The sequence below is a fragment of the Anomalospiza imberbis genome, chromosome 3, assembly GCF_031753505.1.
Source record: "Anomalospiza imberbis isolate Cuckoo-Finch-1a 21T00152 chromosome 3, ASM3175350v1, whole genome shotgun sequence".
Classification (NCBI taxonomy): domain Eukaryota; kingdom Metazoa; phylum Chordata; class Aves; order Passeriformes; family Viduidae; genus Anomalospiza; species Anomalospiza imberbis.
Genome location: NC_089683.1, coordinates 82138026 through 82152378, shown reverse-complemented (window position 1 = coordinate 82152378; position 14353 = coordinate 82138026). Strand labels below are relative to the sequence as shown.

At 36.9% G+C, this 14353-nt stretch overlaps 1 protein-coding gene across 3 annotated transcripts in view; it reads right to left on the bottom strand.

Annotated features, from left to right (window-relative positions):
• AKT3 (AKT serine/threonine kinase 3) overlaps positions 1-14353 on the bottom strand; it is a 147897-nt gene that overhangs the window by 83940 nt on the left and 49604 nt on the right. Inside the window, exon 2 of one of the 3 annotated variants that reach the window (XM_068185417.1) lies at positions 1213-1288. The exons of the other annotated variants lie outside the window; for them this stretch is intronic. The gene's annotated coding sequence lies outside the window, so the exon portion shown is untranslated. The remainder of the gene's footprint in view (positions 1-1212; positions 1289-14353) is intronic. 3 annotated transcript variants of the gene reach the window in all.

Here is a 14353-nt window from a genome sequence, read left to right as displayed (position 1 = left end):
ATATACAGAAATTATAAATTAAAAATGTGTAAACTATAAAAATCTCTTTACTCTGACAAATAACTGAAAAATCACTTAAAATGCACAATTTTAAAAGCTAGAAATTAAATACTTTTTATGTGTATTTGTGAAATAGTTATTACAATTTAATAATATTACGGAATCTTAGCAACTTAGAGATCCCAATATAAATTGAAATTTTGAGTTAGCTGTGAAATATGTCTTATCCTAACAGTAGCGCTAAGATGATAAGAACAACTTGGTCAGTATTTTCTTAAATTTACAGATTGAAATTAAAGAAGCAAAAAAAAAGAAATCCCAAACTGATTTTAACCTCAGAATTCTACATATTTCTAAAAGCTTTCACTGCCTTAAATTTAATAAAACAGCTCAAAACTCCTCCATAAGAACCATAACACAGTTCAGTTCTATTATACATGTTTTACATTAATTTATTTTGTACTATTTTATTATATTACAATTGCAATAAATATTCAGGCAAATGAGGTGTTAAAAAGTCTTTTGTTTCAAGCTTTCCCAGCCTCTTAATTATAAGAAAGTTTGACTGAGAAGCAAAAATGCAAAATTTTTAGCCCTGCCATTTTACTAGCACAAAATGTTTGCATCCTTTTCAGTAATTTTAAAAACTTTTAAAACTCAGCTATAAAATATGACCCCCAAAATTCCAGCCACAAGATGGAACTGAAAGATGACTGACCTATAAGAGATATAAATTTATCTCACCAAGCTCAGGATGAAGTTTGTTACTCTTTTTTTCACTAACAGACCAATCTTGTGGTTTCTCTGCTGTTAGAATACAATTTATTCCTAATCTGACTACTGAAAAATGCTTAATGACTTAGCCTGCAAAACAGTCTAATAAGTTATAGGATGACCTTACTCAGCAAACTCTACAATTAGTTTATTCAATGCAGAAGTGAAATTTCATACATGAGAAAACACTGATAATCTCCTCTTACATCTGGCTTTTCTGAAATTCTGATTATATGTACAATAATTAACTGGCACCAAATATTTAACATTTGTGACACCAAAATAATAGGGACCAATAAGGAACTGTAATTTTCAAAAAATATATTTGCATTTCTATTGAATTAAGTAAACAGATTTGATACACTTTTAGTGACTTTTTTCCCTCTAGAAGATAAACAGCACAATTCTCTAATTAGCAAAAACAAAATGGAAACTTACAACACTGACTTGAAAATCCTTGTGCAAGTCTGTACTGGTGATGTCACAAATGCTGTCACATCTGAGCAGGTATTGTCTGTAGAAGGTTCAGAAATGTCCATTTTAATTAAAGCATTTATTGAAGGTAGTTGTGTGTTTTGCTTTTATTTTAACAGATTAGAGAATTCCTTAAGAATCATGGCTGAAACTATCTTTAAAAATAACAAATTAGGTAAAATTTAAATAGCTGAAATACAAGGACCTGATCTGTATTGGATATAGAAAACTATGTAAGAGTGAGGCAAAATCCATACTTAGTGCTTCCTTCAGCCTTTGATAATGATGTTTTCATTACACTGATGTAACACTCATATTTTCTAATTTGCTTTAAATTAACTACAAATTATCTCCTCAGAGTACTGAAATGCCAGTGACAAAGTACTACAAGACAGAAGACACAACTTATCCATGCTTGCAGTTATTTTTAAATTCAATATTTTAACTTCATGATACTTTGAAGCCAGTAATATCTTCCATTTCTCCCCACTGCAAAACACTATTAAACAATTATTTTTCTTTTGTCAAATCCTCACATCACCGGTCCAAATCCCAAAGACAGATGGGGACTCTTAATCACCTGGATGAAAGTTTTAATTGTCTGAAGAGAACCTTGTCCTTCTCTCTTTTTTCCCTATTCAAATTTGGGAGCATGGCACTGTCAGAAGGACCAAGCTGTACTATGCGAAGGGATTTGAGCTGTGTAGGTGCCTAAAGAACTCCTAAACATCAGTCTTCCTATTTAAAGCCTAACTAGATGCCTAAGCTTCTTAGGATGCAAGTCATCTACAATGAATTCTATCATAACTTCTGAATGTCCTTTCCAATACTTAAAGTGAAAAAACTTGGGTACAAAACTTCTGAATTTCATGTCTGTGACAAAGGAACTAGAACAAATGACAACCAAATAAAGCTACGCTTTTATTTCAAATTTCAAAGAGGGAAAAAAAAAAAACTCTCCTGCCAGAATGAGGTATGAGGACATATGGCCAGTCTATCACCTGACTACCAAACAGCACTACCAAAGCTGCCACATGTTTGTTAATCCCAAGAGGTAAAACGCTGCTTTGTCTTCCGGGGGCCGTGCTGCAGCTGAGAGCCCGTTATGATGCTGATGCATTTTTTCATGCTGACATTCACCAGGGAATATAGGTTCCACATCAGGAGAAGCGACACAGATTTTTCATCTACTCTAAGAGACTTCCACACTTCTGCATACTGAGTGTGCACACAAGAATGCCAAGCATCAGCAGCACAGCTGAAACAGCTTTAACAAAAGCTTTTCTTCTGAATGTCTACAGTTTAATTCAGTTAAATTTTATATCTTGACTATTTAGTTTAGGTACATTAGGCATATTTAGTCTTAATATTTAATAATATTGAGTTTTCAGTGACAGCTTGGACTTTTAACAGCAGATAACAATTTGACAGGGAACGACTGAAAGTTAGTGATATGATTATTCATTTGCAGAGAGTAACCTCTCTTCAGACAATCCATGATTAAGGGGAGAAATATTTCCCAGAGATCTTGTTGTTCTCCAATGGACTTACCATTTTTGTAAGCAACAGAAGAAGGACGTGTGAAGGGATCAATGATCAGTAAGCTACAGAAAAACTCTAGCCCTCCACAAGATTCCGAAACAAACCCAATTTTTATACTCCCCTAGCTCCAACAAAACCCCTCAGTTTATTCCAGGTGAAATTTTTCCCCAAATCTGTAGCAGGATGCTTTGCCCTGAAAAAGCTGATCTGCTTGGCCTGGAATCTGGTCAGAAGACAAAGCAATGCAAGCTCTCTATGGGGAGCTACCATGGCACCATCGCGGTATTTTTTGGTGCTGAATATGCTAAAAGGCCCGCCTGGCTTACCAGCTTCAAACACACATCTGTCCCTTTGAAGTGAGACTTGACAGATAAGCTGCTAAACTGACCTGGAGGCCTATGACTCGCAGGTCAACCTCTTTAGGCTATAAAAGTCCAGTCTGCTTTTATACAAGCTAGATTCTTCCACATCCCTTTCTTGAAATGTCCGAAGTTTCTCCTATGGAGTTTGGGATGCCTCTCTACAGTTATTTCCCAGGTATTGAGAGAAAGAAAGAGAAGTACTCATGCCTGGAGTGTGGTGAGATACATTAAAACCTCCACCTAATGTTTCTTTCACTAGCTGTAATATAATTGCTTTAACATAGCTGACTGGTATTTTTTAGCTTTTATACTGTATTTACTACACAGAATTACGGTGTAATTATTGAGATCTATCTGGTCATGTATTACAATAAATAGCTCATCTTTTATAAATATATCTGGTTTGCCATCATTAAAACCTGCAGGATAAAGTGATTTAATCACACCTCTATAATTCCTTAAATTTAAACTGCTGACAATAACTGAGGCTAAGGAAGGATTTACCTTAATTTAAACCCCTTCCTGTGAGGGAGTTTAAAAACACAACGGAGTTCTGTCTGCACCTCCAGCTCAAAGAAAGGGCATATCTAATGAAGTTTGTCTAAGCCTTCTACTCCTCCCTGTGCCAACACCTCAGTTGATCCAGCTGATGAGAAACTCTTCCTCCTCCTCATCCTCCTCCTCCCTTCAGTCCTGCTGCCAAGTGGTCTTCCTTGTCTGATTTGCCACTTGAGCAGCTCACTAGCCCAACAGGTCAAAAAAAAAAAGGGGGTGGAGCAAGGTAGAACTAGAACAGCTTCCAGCAAGATCAGATAAACTGACCCTATCAGCTGGCAAATCATATTCTTTCTGAATTCATCTCAAGGTATCAAGGGGTCTATGTTCCAGGCAGGGTCTACCTGAACCTCCCCCTTCATTAGCAGTATACCATTTGATCTGATTAGATATAAGAATTAAATAATCTTTTAGATACTGTTTTCAAAACTTCCCTCTCTCCATGACACAGTGGACGGACATCTGCTTAAAGGACCTGGTTATGTGACTAACAAGTGAGAGGGCTGTATGTGTACCTACTGCTGATTGTACAAAAACCCAGGCAGACACCAACAGCTTCTTGTTTCCCCTCTCTCTGTAAAAGGATGCTCCTGTTGCCTGGTTTCATCTTTCATGCAAGTTTGCTCCTTAGGTGAAAGTGCAAAAATAGTGACAGTCCTGCTTCCACTTAAGGAAAAAAATTAACTGACTTACACAACACCTTTAGCTCCCCATATCTGTAATTGTGCTACCACAAAGACAACATTTGTATTCTGAACTCAAGAACACATAGCACACCAAAGAAAGTGCCTTTTGGCACAGTGGCTTTAAAGAACTCCATTTACTTAATATGTCAAAACAATATGAAGAAATTACTTCATTACCATGAATCAGAAACTTCACTTAGAAAAATGTGGACCTAATGGGTTTAACAATACAATGAGAAAACAAAAAAACCACAGCAACTGAGCTATGCAGACACTCCACATTCAGTAAGAGATTTCTAACTTTCCATGATACTCTGTGGGAAAGTGCCAAACTTTGTGGCAAAAGCAGGGCCCAGCTAAGAAAGACCATGAAACACACCAGAAACTACAACAATTTTATCTTTTAATACTAATGCAGTGTTTCTCAAACAGCATGTCAGGAGGGACTTCAGCAAAGAGCAACTGGATTTTTTTACTGTTTCATTTAAATAACACTCTGAGCAAGTTTTGGACAAATTCTCACCAAATTTACATTTCAGTGCTAATCTGAGCATCTCATGTGCAAATCTGTATAGGACATTTTATGATTTTTATTCATGGCATCATATATTTTAAGATGAACAGGAACATCTCATCAGTTCAGTATGAGTCCTTCAAAAAAGACAGGTGGCAGAATTTTCTCCCATTATGCAGGTACTGGCAAAAAACGTTGGTTTTTTAAATGCTTATCTACTCAAATCCACTCTGATTTGATGGTATCAAAAATATTTTTCTTAATATTTTTCAGTCTTTCTCTTAGTCATGCTCATCCTGGTTCTGAATACAACCTTCAGTCACAGAGCTCTTTAAGCTGCTACATTAAAGGGCTCCTTTACGTTTCTACACTGAGGTTCTTTCTCATGGCAAGGCAATCCCACATTCCTCAATAACCACACAGGCTCTCAGAATCTCAAGTTCTAGAGGCATTCTCTCCCATGCTGAAAACACTAGCATTTTTCTTCACTACTTTCTTCTCTCTGGCATGTAAATATTCATTTAAATATTAAATATTAAAAGAGAAACTGGAATGGAACCATGAATTCACATTCTCTATGCTAATTTACTTCTCAGTGTTCTTACTATGCATCTTGAAAAGCTTCAAGGAAACCATTTTCTGCATTACTTGGCTAGGAACTATCAAGAATTACAAGCATTTAAGAACTCAAATATTTTATTTCATACAATAGATTTCAAATTTTTTCAGTTCATGGAACTCTACCATTTTCCAGCAGAAACATAGTGTCCTAAATATCAAAAGAAATGCTATGTCTTACACCCTGGACAATTTCATTAGTTTTTTCTCAGTAAGCTTTTGTACACTTTTCCAAATTAGTGCACAAATCCCCCTGAACCTGCAAACAGGATGAAAACTGCTTTGTTATTAATTGTAGCTATTATTGTTTATAAAATAATATTTCTTTTCAAGTACAAGATTCTCCCTCTCCCAGCTTCACAAGTGGGGTTAGCACTGGATGGAATAAAGCTGCCCACTTAAATCTGATATGCAAGTATTCATCATTAACAGAAAAATATAGGTAAAAATAAGAAAAACAATTATTAAAAAGGCAAAGAACTATCTCAAAAACCTTACAAAGAAGCAGAGTAGTAATGAAAATATTGAGGCCAGAAAAAATGGCTGCCACCACTAGAAAGAAAATAAAGTATTTCTCCCTTCTTAGCTCTCTCCCCTTCTCACCCACCAAGGTCCACTGGAATGTCTTAAAGGAAAAGTGAAAAGGTGATTATGGGGAAAATATCAGTATGAAGCTTGAAAATATACCTAAATAGGGAGGAAAATGAAAGATGATAAAATATGTCAGCATAAGAAAGAGTCAGGAGGTCCCCCAGCAATCAAGGTTGGCATGATTTTCGTATGGTATCTTCCTCAATGACCTGGACAGAGGTGTGATCCGAGATATCATATAGGTTATAGATGATACTACATTGTAGACAATAGTCAATAGCCACATCTATGGCATAGGAGAAGAGAAGGATCTAATCTCACAAAACTGAGTGGGCAAAGATGAAAACTAGACATTGGGTACATAAATGTGAGGTAATGTATCTGGGAAAAAATAAAACAAACTATGCCTAACAATGTTTACTTTAGAATCATAAATTATACTTTACTTGAGTCCTGGATTCATTATTGACAGCTCCATGACATAGTAAGTGCATGTAAACAATAACCATAAAAAACCTGACGGAACATTGGGCATGTCAGAAAGGATACTGAGAGCAAGAGAAAGGATGTTGTTCTGCTGATCCAGAAAACAGTGCCCACATCTTCGTTACCTTGCACAGTCTTGTGTCCAAGTCTCAAGAAGAATGTAGTGGAATTATGAGAAATCACAGAGAAAGGAAACCAAAGTGATCCAGGCATTGGAACAGCCACCTTTTCTAAGACAGGATGAAAAGACAGGAGCTCTTTAGTTTGGAGAGGAAAAGGTTGAAGTTTACAAAATCATGAAGGCAGTAGGTAAGTGCAGAACTGCTGTTCGCCAAACACCACACTGCAATACTTAGGGCCCTTGGTGAAACAAACCCATAGATATGCCATCTAACATTACTAATGCAACAATTCTGAACACTAGGAAAGTGCAAGGGGAATGAGAAACAAGAAATGGGCAAACTTGCAGACTCTTTCTAAATAGCACATTCTCTGCCACCACAGCAGACAGAATGCTGAGCTAGCTGGGCCATTGGTACGAGTCACTTGGCTATTTCTCATGGTATGCTTACTTCAAAAAAGATTTCCTGGTTTGTAATTCAAACTGCATCGCAACAATTTAAAACCACAATTTCTTTTCTCAGTGTGCACATGAAGAACATATCATATTATCTCTTTTCTTATTTAACCTCAGTAATTGCAATTCATTCAGCCTATACTCATAGGTCCCTAAATCATTGATCTCTCTCACTGCTGATTTCTGTATAACAGTCTTAATAATCTTGAACTGCAGCACCCAGAAATGGATACATTTGTACAACTAAGACCTTAAGTGCCCAATGGAGCAGAAAGATGCATCTCACAGGCTCCATCCCTGATCATGCACTCATGTGTTTGCCTTCTTCACAAAAGCAAGATATAATTAATGCACAGTTTGTCATCCATGGTACCTAATGGACATTTTTTCTGAAGAGCTTCTTACCTAGCCACTCATTCTCCATTAACTTCTTTCAAAAGATCATTCTAGAGTGAAAGTCAAATTTGATCCCCCTGAACAGCTTCCAGCTCCTCACACAAACCACGTCTCCACATTAGCAATACCATTCAGCATTCTAACCCCATCCTTCAGCACACCTGCACTCCTTTTCATTTTGGAAACACCTCGAAATATTATGAACCATTTTCTTTGCTATTACTTAGCACATCAATGAAAGTACTGCTTCAGCAAAAGTCAGGAAAGAGTCTAATAAATTCTGCCCCATATTTACTTATATTTTGATATGGAACCTTTAATAATTATTCAGCACAGTCTTCTAACAGTTTTGCTCTTACAGACAAACCTCACAGTTGTTTCATCTAATGCATGAATCCTTTTTTCCTTATGAAAACATAATTCATGGAATATCAGAAGCCTGAATAAATCCAAGATACAGTATTCAAAGCCTCCAACCTATACACAAAGACTTCTACCTTGTCAATAAGAGGAAATTTGATGACTTTCATACAAATTAACCTTGCCAAATACACAGTGACTCATCTGATTTTCTAGATGCTCATAGTCTACTTGTTGTAGTTTTTTCCCTTTAGTTAAACTGATGTTAAGCATTTAGGCATATTAAAACACATTTTGTTTGAACATAACAAACATGAAAAGCAATCCAAATAATTTCCCCAATGTCATTTATTAATTACTGTCTATGTCACCCATAAATTTTATCATCAATGATTTTGTGTTTGTTTTCCAAAGTACTGAACCTGTCAGAGAGCCAGTTGTAAGACTAACCACTGCTGAATACAATCATGACATACATTCATCTCCCAAATTTTTAGTCATACTTTCCAGTTTGACTTTGGGTTATATAAAACTTAGAATGAAAAAACAATTGAACACATCTTAAGTCTCATAGAATTATGAAGGAAGGAAAAAAGAATCCATCTTAGTCTCAAAAAAAGTAAAGAATTTACTAAAGGTCTTATTCCTTTGTGTACACAGGCCACATGACTCATCTTTAACTCTGACATTAAAATAAAATAGTAAGTGTGTTCCAGAATAATGATGTAATTAACTCAAAATGCCTACTGCTAATGTAAAAGAAAAACACCTTCAAATATTCAACAAATACCACCTTGCCATGACTATTGTTATCTGCTGCTGCCAATCAGTATTGCTGTGGCTGTACAAAGACTCCAGTGCACCAGACTGTCGCTAATTATGTATATTCAAGTGATTAGCAAGCACTTGTTGCCTTGTTCACACCACCCTCCAAACAGCAGCCTTTGAGAGGAGAATAGACTGTAAATTTATTGAGAGAACACTGTTAATCCTTTGGGGAGAATGTAAATGTAAACAGGACTACTCTACATCAAGGTGCTTTGACAACAAAAATCATCTGCATAAACACATGCTCAACAACAAACAGGTGTTCTATTTCACAACTAGCGCCCGTTTGATGCTTTCAAGTAAGCATTATGCACAAACTGTTAGAAGTACTTTGAAACCAGCTGCAATTACTATAATTAGCTGTTTTCCTACACTTTGGTGGGGTTTTTTCCTATACCTGTTCAGTATTGTGTTGGTGGCAATCTGTAAACTAAAGTGAAGCTAAGGTTCTAGCCTCCTGCTTAAAGCTTGCCATCCTCTCAGTTCAGCAAGCCCTATGCTAAGTTCAGAGTTATCATTAAAGTGCCACTAGTTAAAAGATGATGTTGGCATTAAATAACTTAACAACCCTAAAATTGTCAGGTCATTCATCTCACACTCATCATGAATAGGAAAACAAGAACAATTACCAAAATAGCACCATAAAAATAGTAAACCTTCAATGTTCAGGATTTCCCTTTTTCACAGAAATGTCCCTAGGAACACACAGGAGTTATTTTTAAGAACAAGAATTTTACTTCTAGTCCTATCAGACAATGGGTGGTGAAGATTCTTGCTTGCAGACAACTACTCATTCTAGAATGTTCCAAGTAAGTGTTTTTAAAAATTATTAATTATTAAAAATTAAAACATACTTCCTTCCATTTAATGAATACCAAATACTTACAAAGCACCTCTACCTCTTTTTAAATTTTATTATGTGTTCAAGCATTTTTCAAGTCTATCTCAGCCTTTCATGACATGTACACAGCTTAGCTTTCAGCAGTTCCAAATACTTCACCACACTGATGCATTTCTATAGATGAGTTCAAGATGGACAAGTCTAGTGGACTTCTCCAAAGTCAAACCATAATGGGCTAATTTCATAAGCCTGGTAGTGCCACCTACAGATAGCTAAAATCCAACACTCCTACCTTGCAGTTTGCCAGATTTTAACCACTGAACTGAATAATTTCATATTCAGCACTTTCTGAGAGATTTTTTTTTCCCCGCAAATGAAAAGCTCAAGAAGCTAAGACTAGGACTTCTCAGGGAGTAAGAACATTGCAGGGAGGGAGGGCTACAGATCATAAGTACAAAGTGCTAAAGAAGGACAGGCAGCAGGAAGAAAGAGGATCCTTTACCTTTGTTGATGAAACAGACAGGAAAATCTATGATCAGCATAAGAAAATCTACCTCACAGCACCTTTCCAAGACCTGGAGACAGTCTACTGTTGACCAGTTTATTTGACATCCTCCAGCAACATTGAAATGCACCTGAGGTCCTTATAATACTTTTACCATCTGTAACAGACTTCTGGTTTTTTGGACATCCATGCTGGGTGATTAAGAGTGCTCTATACATTCTTAACCACCACTAATTCTTCCCGCCAACTTCTGCTCAGCTGGAAATTATAAAAAATTCTTCAGTTGTATTGGGCTAGCCAAGCAATATGCACTGTATTCATAGAAATTATTTCCTAAGAGGCCAAAAGAATGACCAAAAAGATTAATAAAGAGTTGTAATATTACAAAATAAAAATTTTCAAAATAATTTTTAAAAGGGCAGGAAGCATTGTCTAGAAAATTCCAGAAAAAGCTAACTTTTGGGATTCTTCCAGAAACACCATCCTTTGTGAAGCCCAGAGGATAGCAAACCAATAGGTACTCTCATTATATTCTATTAGCTCTTATGGCAAAAATGTACATAGTGAACCCAACAACTTCTATTGTACAAGCAATCCCCACAATGACACAAACAATTTGTTTTCTATGCTGCTTTTTTCTTAACAAACAGAAAAATCTGGTAAGTTATAAAAACAAAAAAAGGATTACTGTATCTACAGGCTGCACATTCAAATATGAAGAAACACAAAATTCAGTTAATTTAAGCCTTTCATGTACAGTAACAGCTCTAACGTTGTCTTGTATTGGTCATCTTTGTGATTTGTGTTCCTAGCTCTGTGTAATAATCCAAAATCAAATTTCACAATACAGTAGCACTCAGCCACTGAAAAAAATGCAAACACTGCATGTCATCAACACCAGTATTAATCCAACCTGCAGTAAAATCAAAGCAGTTACGCATTTTTTGGTAAGGGGTATATCTTTTATGTCAGATTAATTCCCTGAACCAACACTGCTTGCTTAGATGAACACACCTACACCGGAAGACGTAGCTGAAATGCACATGTAAAGATTGCAGTTAGCAGGCCCTTCTTTGCCCTTCTAGGGAGAGACAGATATTAGTTTAGCTAATCTCAGTGTATCACAATCTTTCCATCTCATCACATGAATTGGTATGTAATAGTTTAAGCTAAATCTCCTAATTCTGTAGTAAAACATGGTAAGAGTTAGTAACTTGTTACAGAATTTCTGATGGGAACAGTAACTTCTACTGTCACTACAAGAAGAGGTTGCAAGGGGGGAACAAACAGCTGTGAAATGCTTCAACAGCTCCAAGCAGATACACAAATATGGTTCCGTTATTTTAGTGTCAAGTAATTCAACTATATGCTGAATAGAAAAGACTGTAAGGGTGTTCACTACTCATTCATATCACCACACAAAGTTACATGCAGACATATCCGCTTCCTGTTTGTTTGTTTGTTTAAGACTCTTTGTGAGACTCAAAGGCAACTAATTAGGAGAAATAGTGTATTGAATTCCAACATAAGGAGGAGGTTAGCCTGGTTTTCCATTTCCCTACACAAGTATGTAGTGTTCCTGTGTTTCAAGTAAAAGTTATAAGACAGAGTTAAAGAAGAGTATATAACAGAAGTCACTATCAGCATTTGCAAAGAAATGTGCATTATTTGTTATAATATTAAAGGTTTACAAACTATTGGCATCCTGAAAAATCCATGCTTATATTTACATTTATTTCAATACAGGACATAAATTCAAGCATGTATATGAGATCAATATGGTAACATTCTAAAAAATGCTTTGAAATTGCTAAGTTTAAGTGCATCAGTCAAGGAAAAAAATAAAAATTATAGTCAGCCATGGGTTCCAAAGAAAGAAACATCATTTTAACAGGAGATCGTTCTCAGCCTTATAACACTACAGTTATCTCTGGTTTATTATTTCATTACATTCTTCTCTTAAAAAAACCTTTTCCATGAATTCTGCATCCAGATTTTTCTTTTTTTGCATGTATGCTGATGAAAGCTGAGATCCTCCTAGAAAGAGTTGGTTAAATGAAAAGGACAGACATTTTTGCATCAAGCTAAAGTTCTCAACTAACATTACTAACAAGTGTCATACCAGAGTATTGTTTCAACATTACACTCTATCTGAACAACAGTACATAGTAGTTACACATGCATTAGATCTGAGAAGGTCAGATCTGACTGCTGGATTTCCTCAGGAAGACTTCCTCAGTTCCTGAGGAACTTCAGGGAGGACCAGCCACAAAAGCTCAGGTAAGCAAGCAGGGTGAAATCTGAAGGGGACAATCAGCCCTTCCTTTCAGGACTCTATGAGTATTTTGTTAGCTACCATCCATCAGGAATGAAAAGGTGACTAGCACGTGCCAGCATATCACAGCTACACAGCCCTTGTGTCTATTTCTCATATTATGTTTAAATGTTCCTGTTTAAGAGAACTAACTTACAATGCCAGAGAAATTATGGTATTTATCAGAGAAAGCATGAGGAATCGAACAGTGTTCAACATTCTCCAAATTAAGTAGCCCACAGTCGTAGCCTGTAAGCTTTGTGGGGTAAACTTTATCCAAAAGTTTTAATGAGGTCAGAATTTAATTGTTGGTAAGAAAAGGAAAGCCTCTTTTCAGAAAGTCCCCCTTTTGTGGCAAGAGCTCCATACAGGCTGTGAACATGACTGTCTATTGCAAAAATCAAACATTTAGGGCTGATATGATAGGAGATGAAAAGTAACAGAGGAGCTGCAGCTCACAGACTGGGTGAAAAAGCAAGCTAAAAGGCCTAGCTAATGCGAGCAGTCAGACACCCCCCAGATTCAGAAATAACTAGCAGTGAACAAAGGAGCAACTAAAAAGGCTGCCAGAAACAACCTGGTGTGGACAACGCAGTGTTCAAATCAAACACTCCAGAGCACCAAAGCCTGCATAAGGGTGACCACTAAAGTTGTAACTGTTCATACAGGCCTAGCAACTGGGACCAGTGAACTACCCTGCCCATGGGCACCAACAAACCACATGAAACACAACTAGAGGAACAGGAATAGTGGCAGGCTACTTTGGCATGCCCTCATAGCCATAGGAGATTTGAGTTATGGCTACTGCCAACATGTTTTGGGCATGGTTATTGATATTGTTAACTATATTACCATTGATTCAGACTTCCCAAACTGATCTTTCATTGTCTTTCACTCCTTTTAATTATTTGCTGCAATAGGGAAAGTGTTGTTTACAAACCAGCTAGCAAATGCAATTTAGTGTCTTGGTAAGAAATTAAGTTAGTCACATTTAAGTGTTTCTGCAAAGACCACTCAAACACTATCAGCATCCTTCCTCACAGACCAAGCTTCTAGAAAGAATACATTCTCCCTACAAGAACATGTGCTGTAAGCTGTGTTCTCTAGCTGCCTCCATATTTGACATTCATCCTAGTTTCCTGGGAAAAAAAAAATCCCCAAAACATAAAAGATCATAAGCTTACAAAAAACATACATACTCTGAAATCCTTCTTCAGTGAACTGGGTGACAGTACTCCCCAATCAACTGCTTTGTTGTTTAACAGAGAGAGCACTACTTGCCCAATACTTTAAATAAATACACTTTCAAAAGTATTTTGTTCAACAGGGCCATGTAATAACTAAAACACTGTAATACATTTACAGCTAAGGCGGACTATATGAAATTTGCTTACACCAAAACACCCAAGGCAGAGTAAGCATATTGTGATGGAGATCCGAGTCCCCTGCACCACTCTGACCACAGTATCCTTTTTTAGCCACTCTCTTTGTGGTGCTCACTGTCACAGCCCCAAAGCAGCGCAAAGCAGTTCCTCCTCTTCTCTCCCATGCCCAGCACAGGCAGGGGCTGTGAGTGGCTTTGGGAGGAACGCTTGGGGCTGCTGTCATGCTGGAGGCTGCAGGGAGAAACAGTACCAGGGAGTGTCAAACCCTGGCACTGTGTAGGGGATCAGCACAGGGGGCAGGTTGGAAATCTGGCCTGGGACCAGCGAGACTTTAGATCACAATTTCACTGGAGAAGGCAGCTGTAGCAATAAACACAACATTCACTTCTGTTCCACGGGATGTCTCAAATGTAAACACTCACTCTATAGCTGAATTCCCAGTTTACATTACACTAAGCACAAAGAAGAAGAAATGCAATTAGCTGACCTCTAGTAAGGCTAATAAATCTCTAAGTGTTGATTCCCAAATACTTCCAGATAATTCC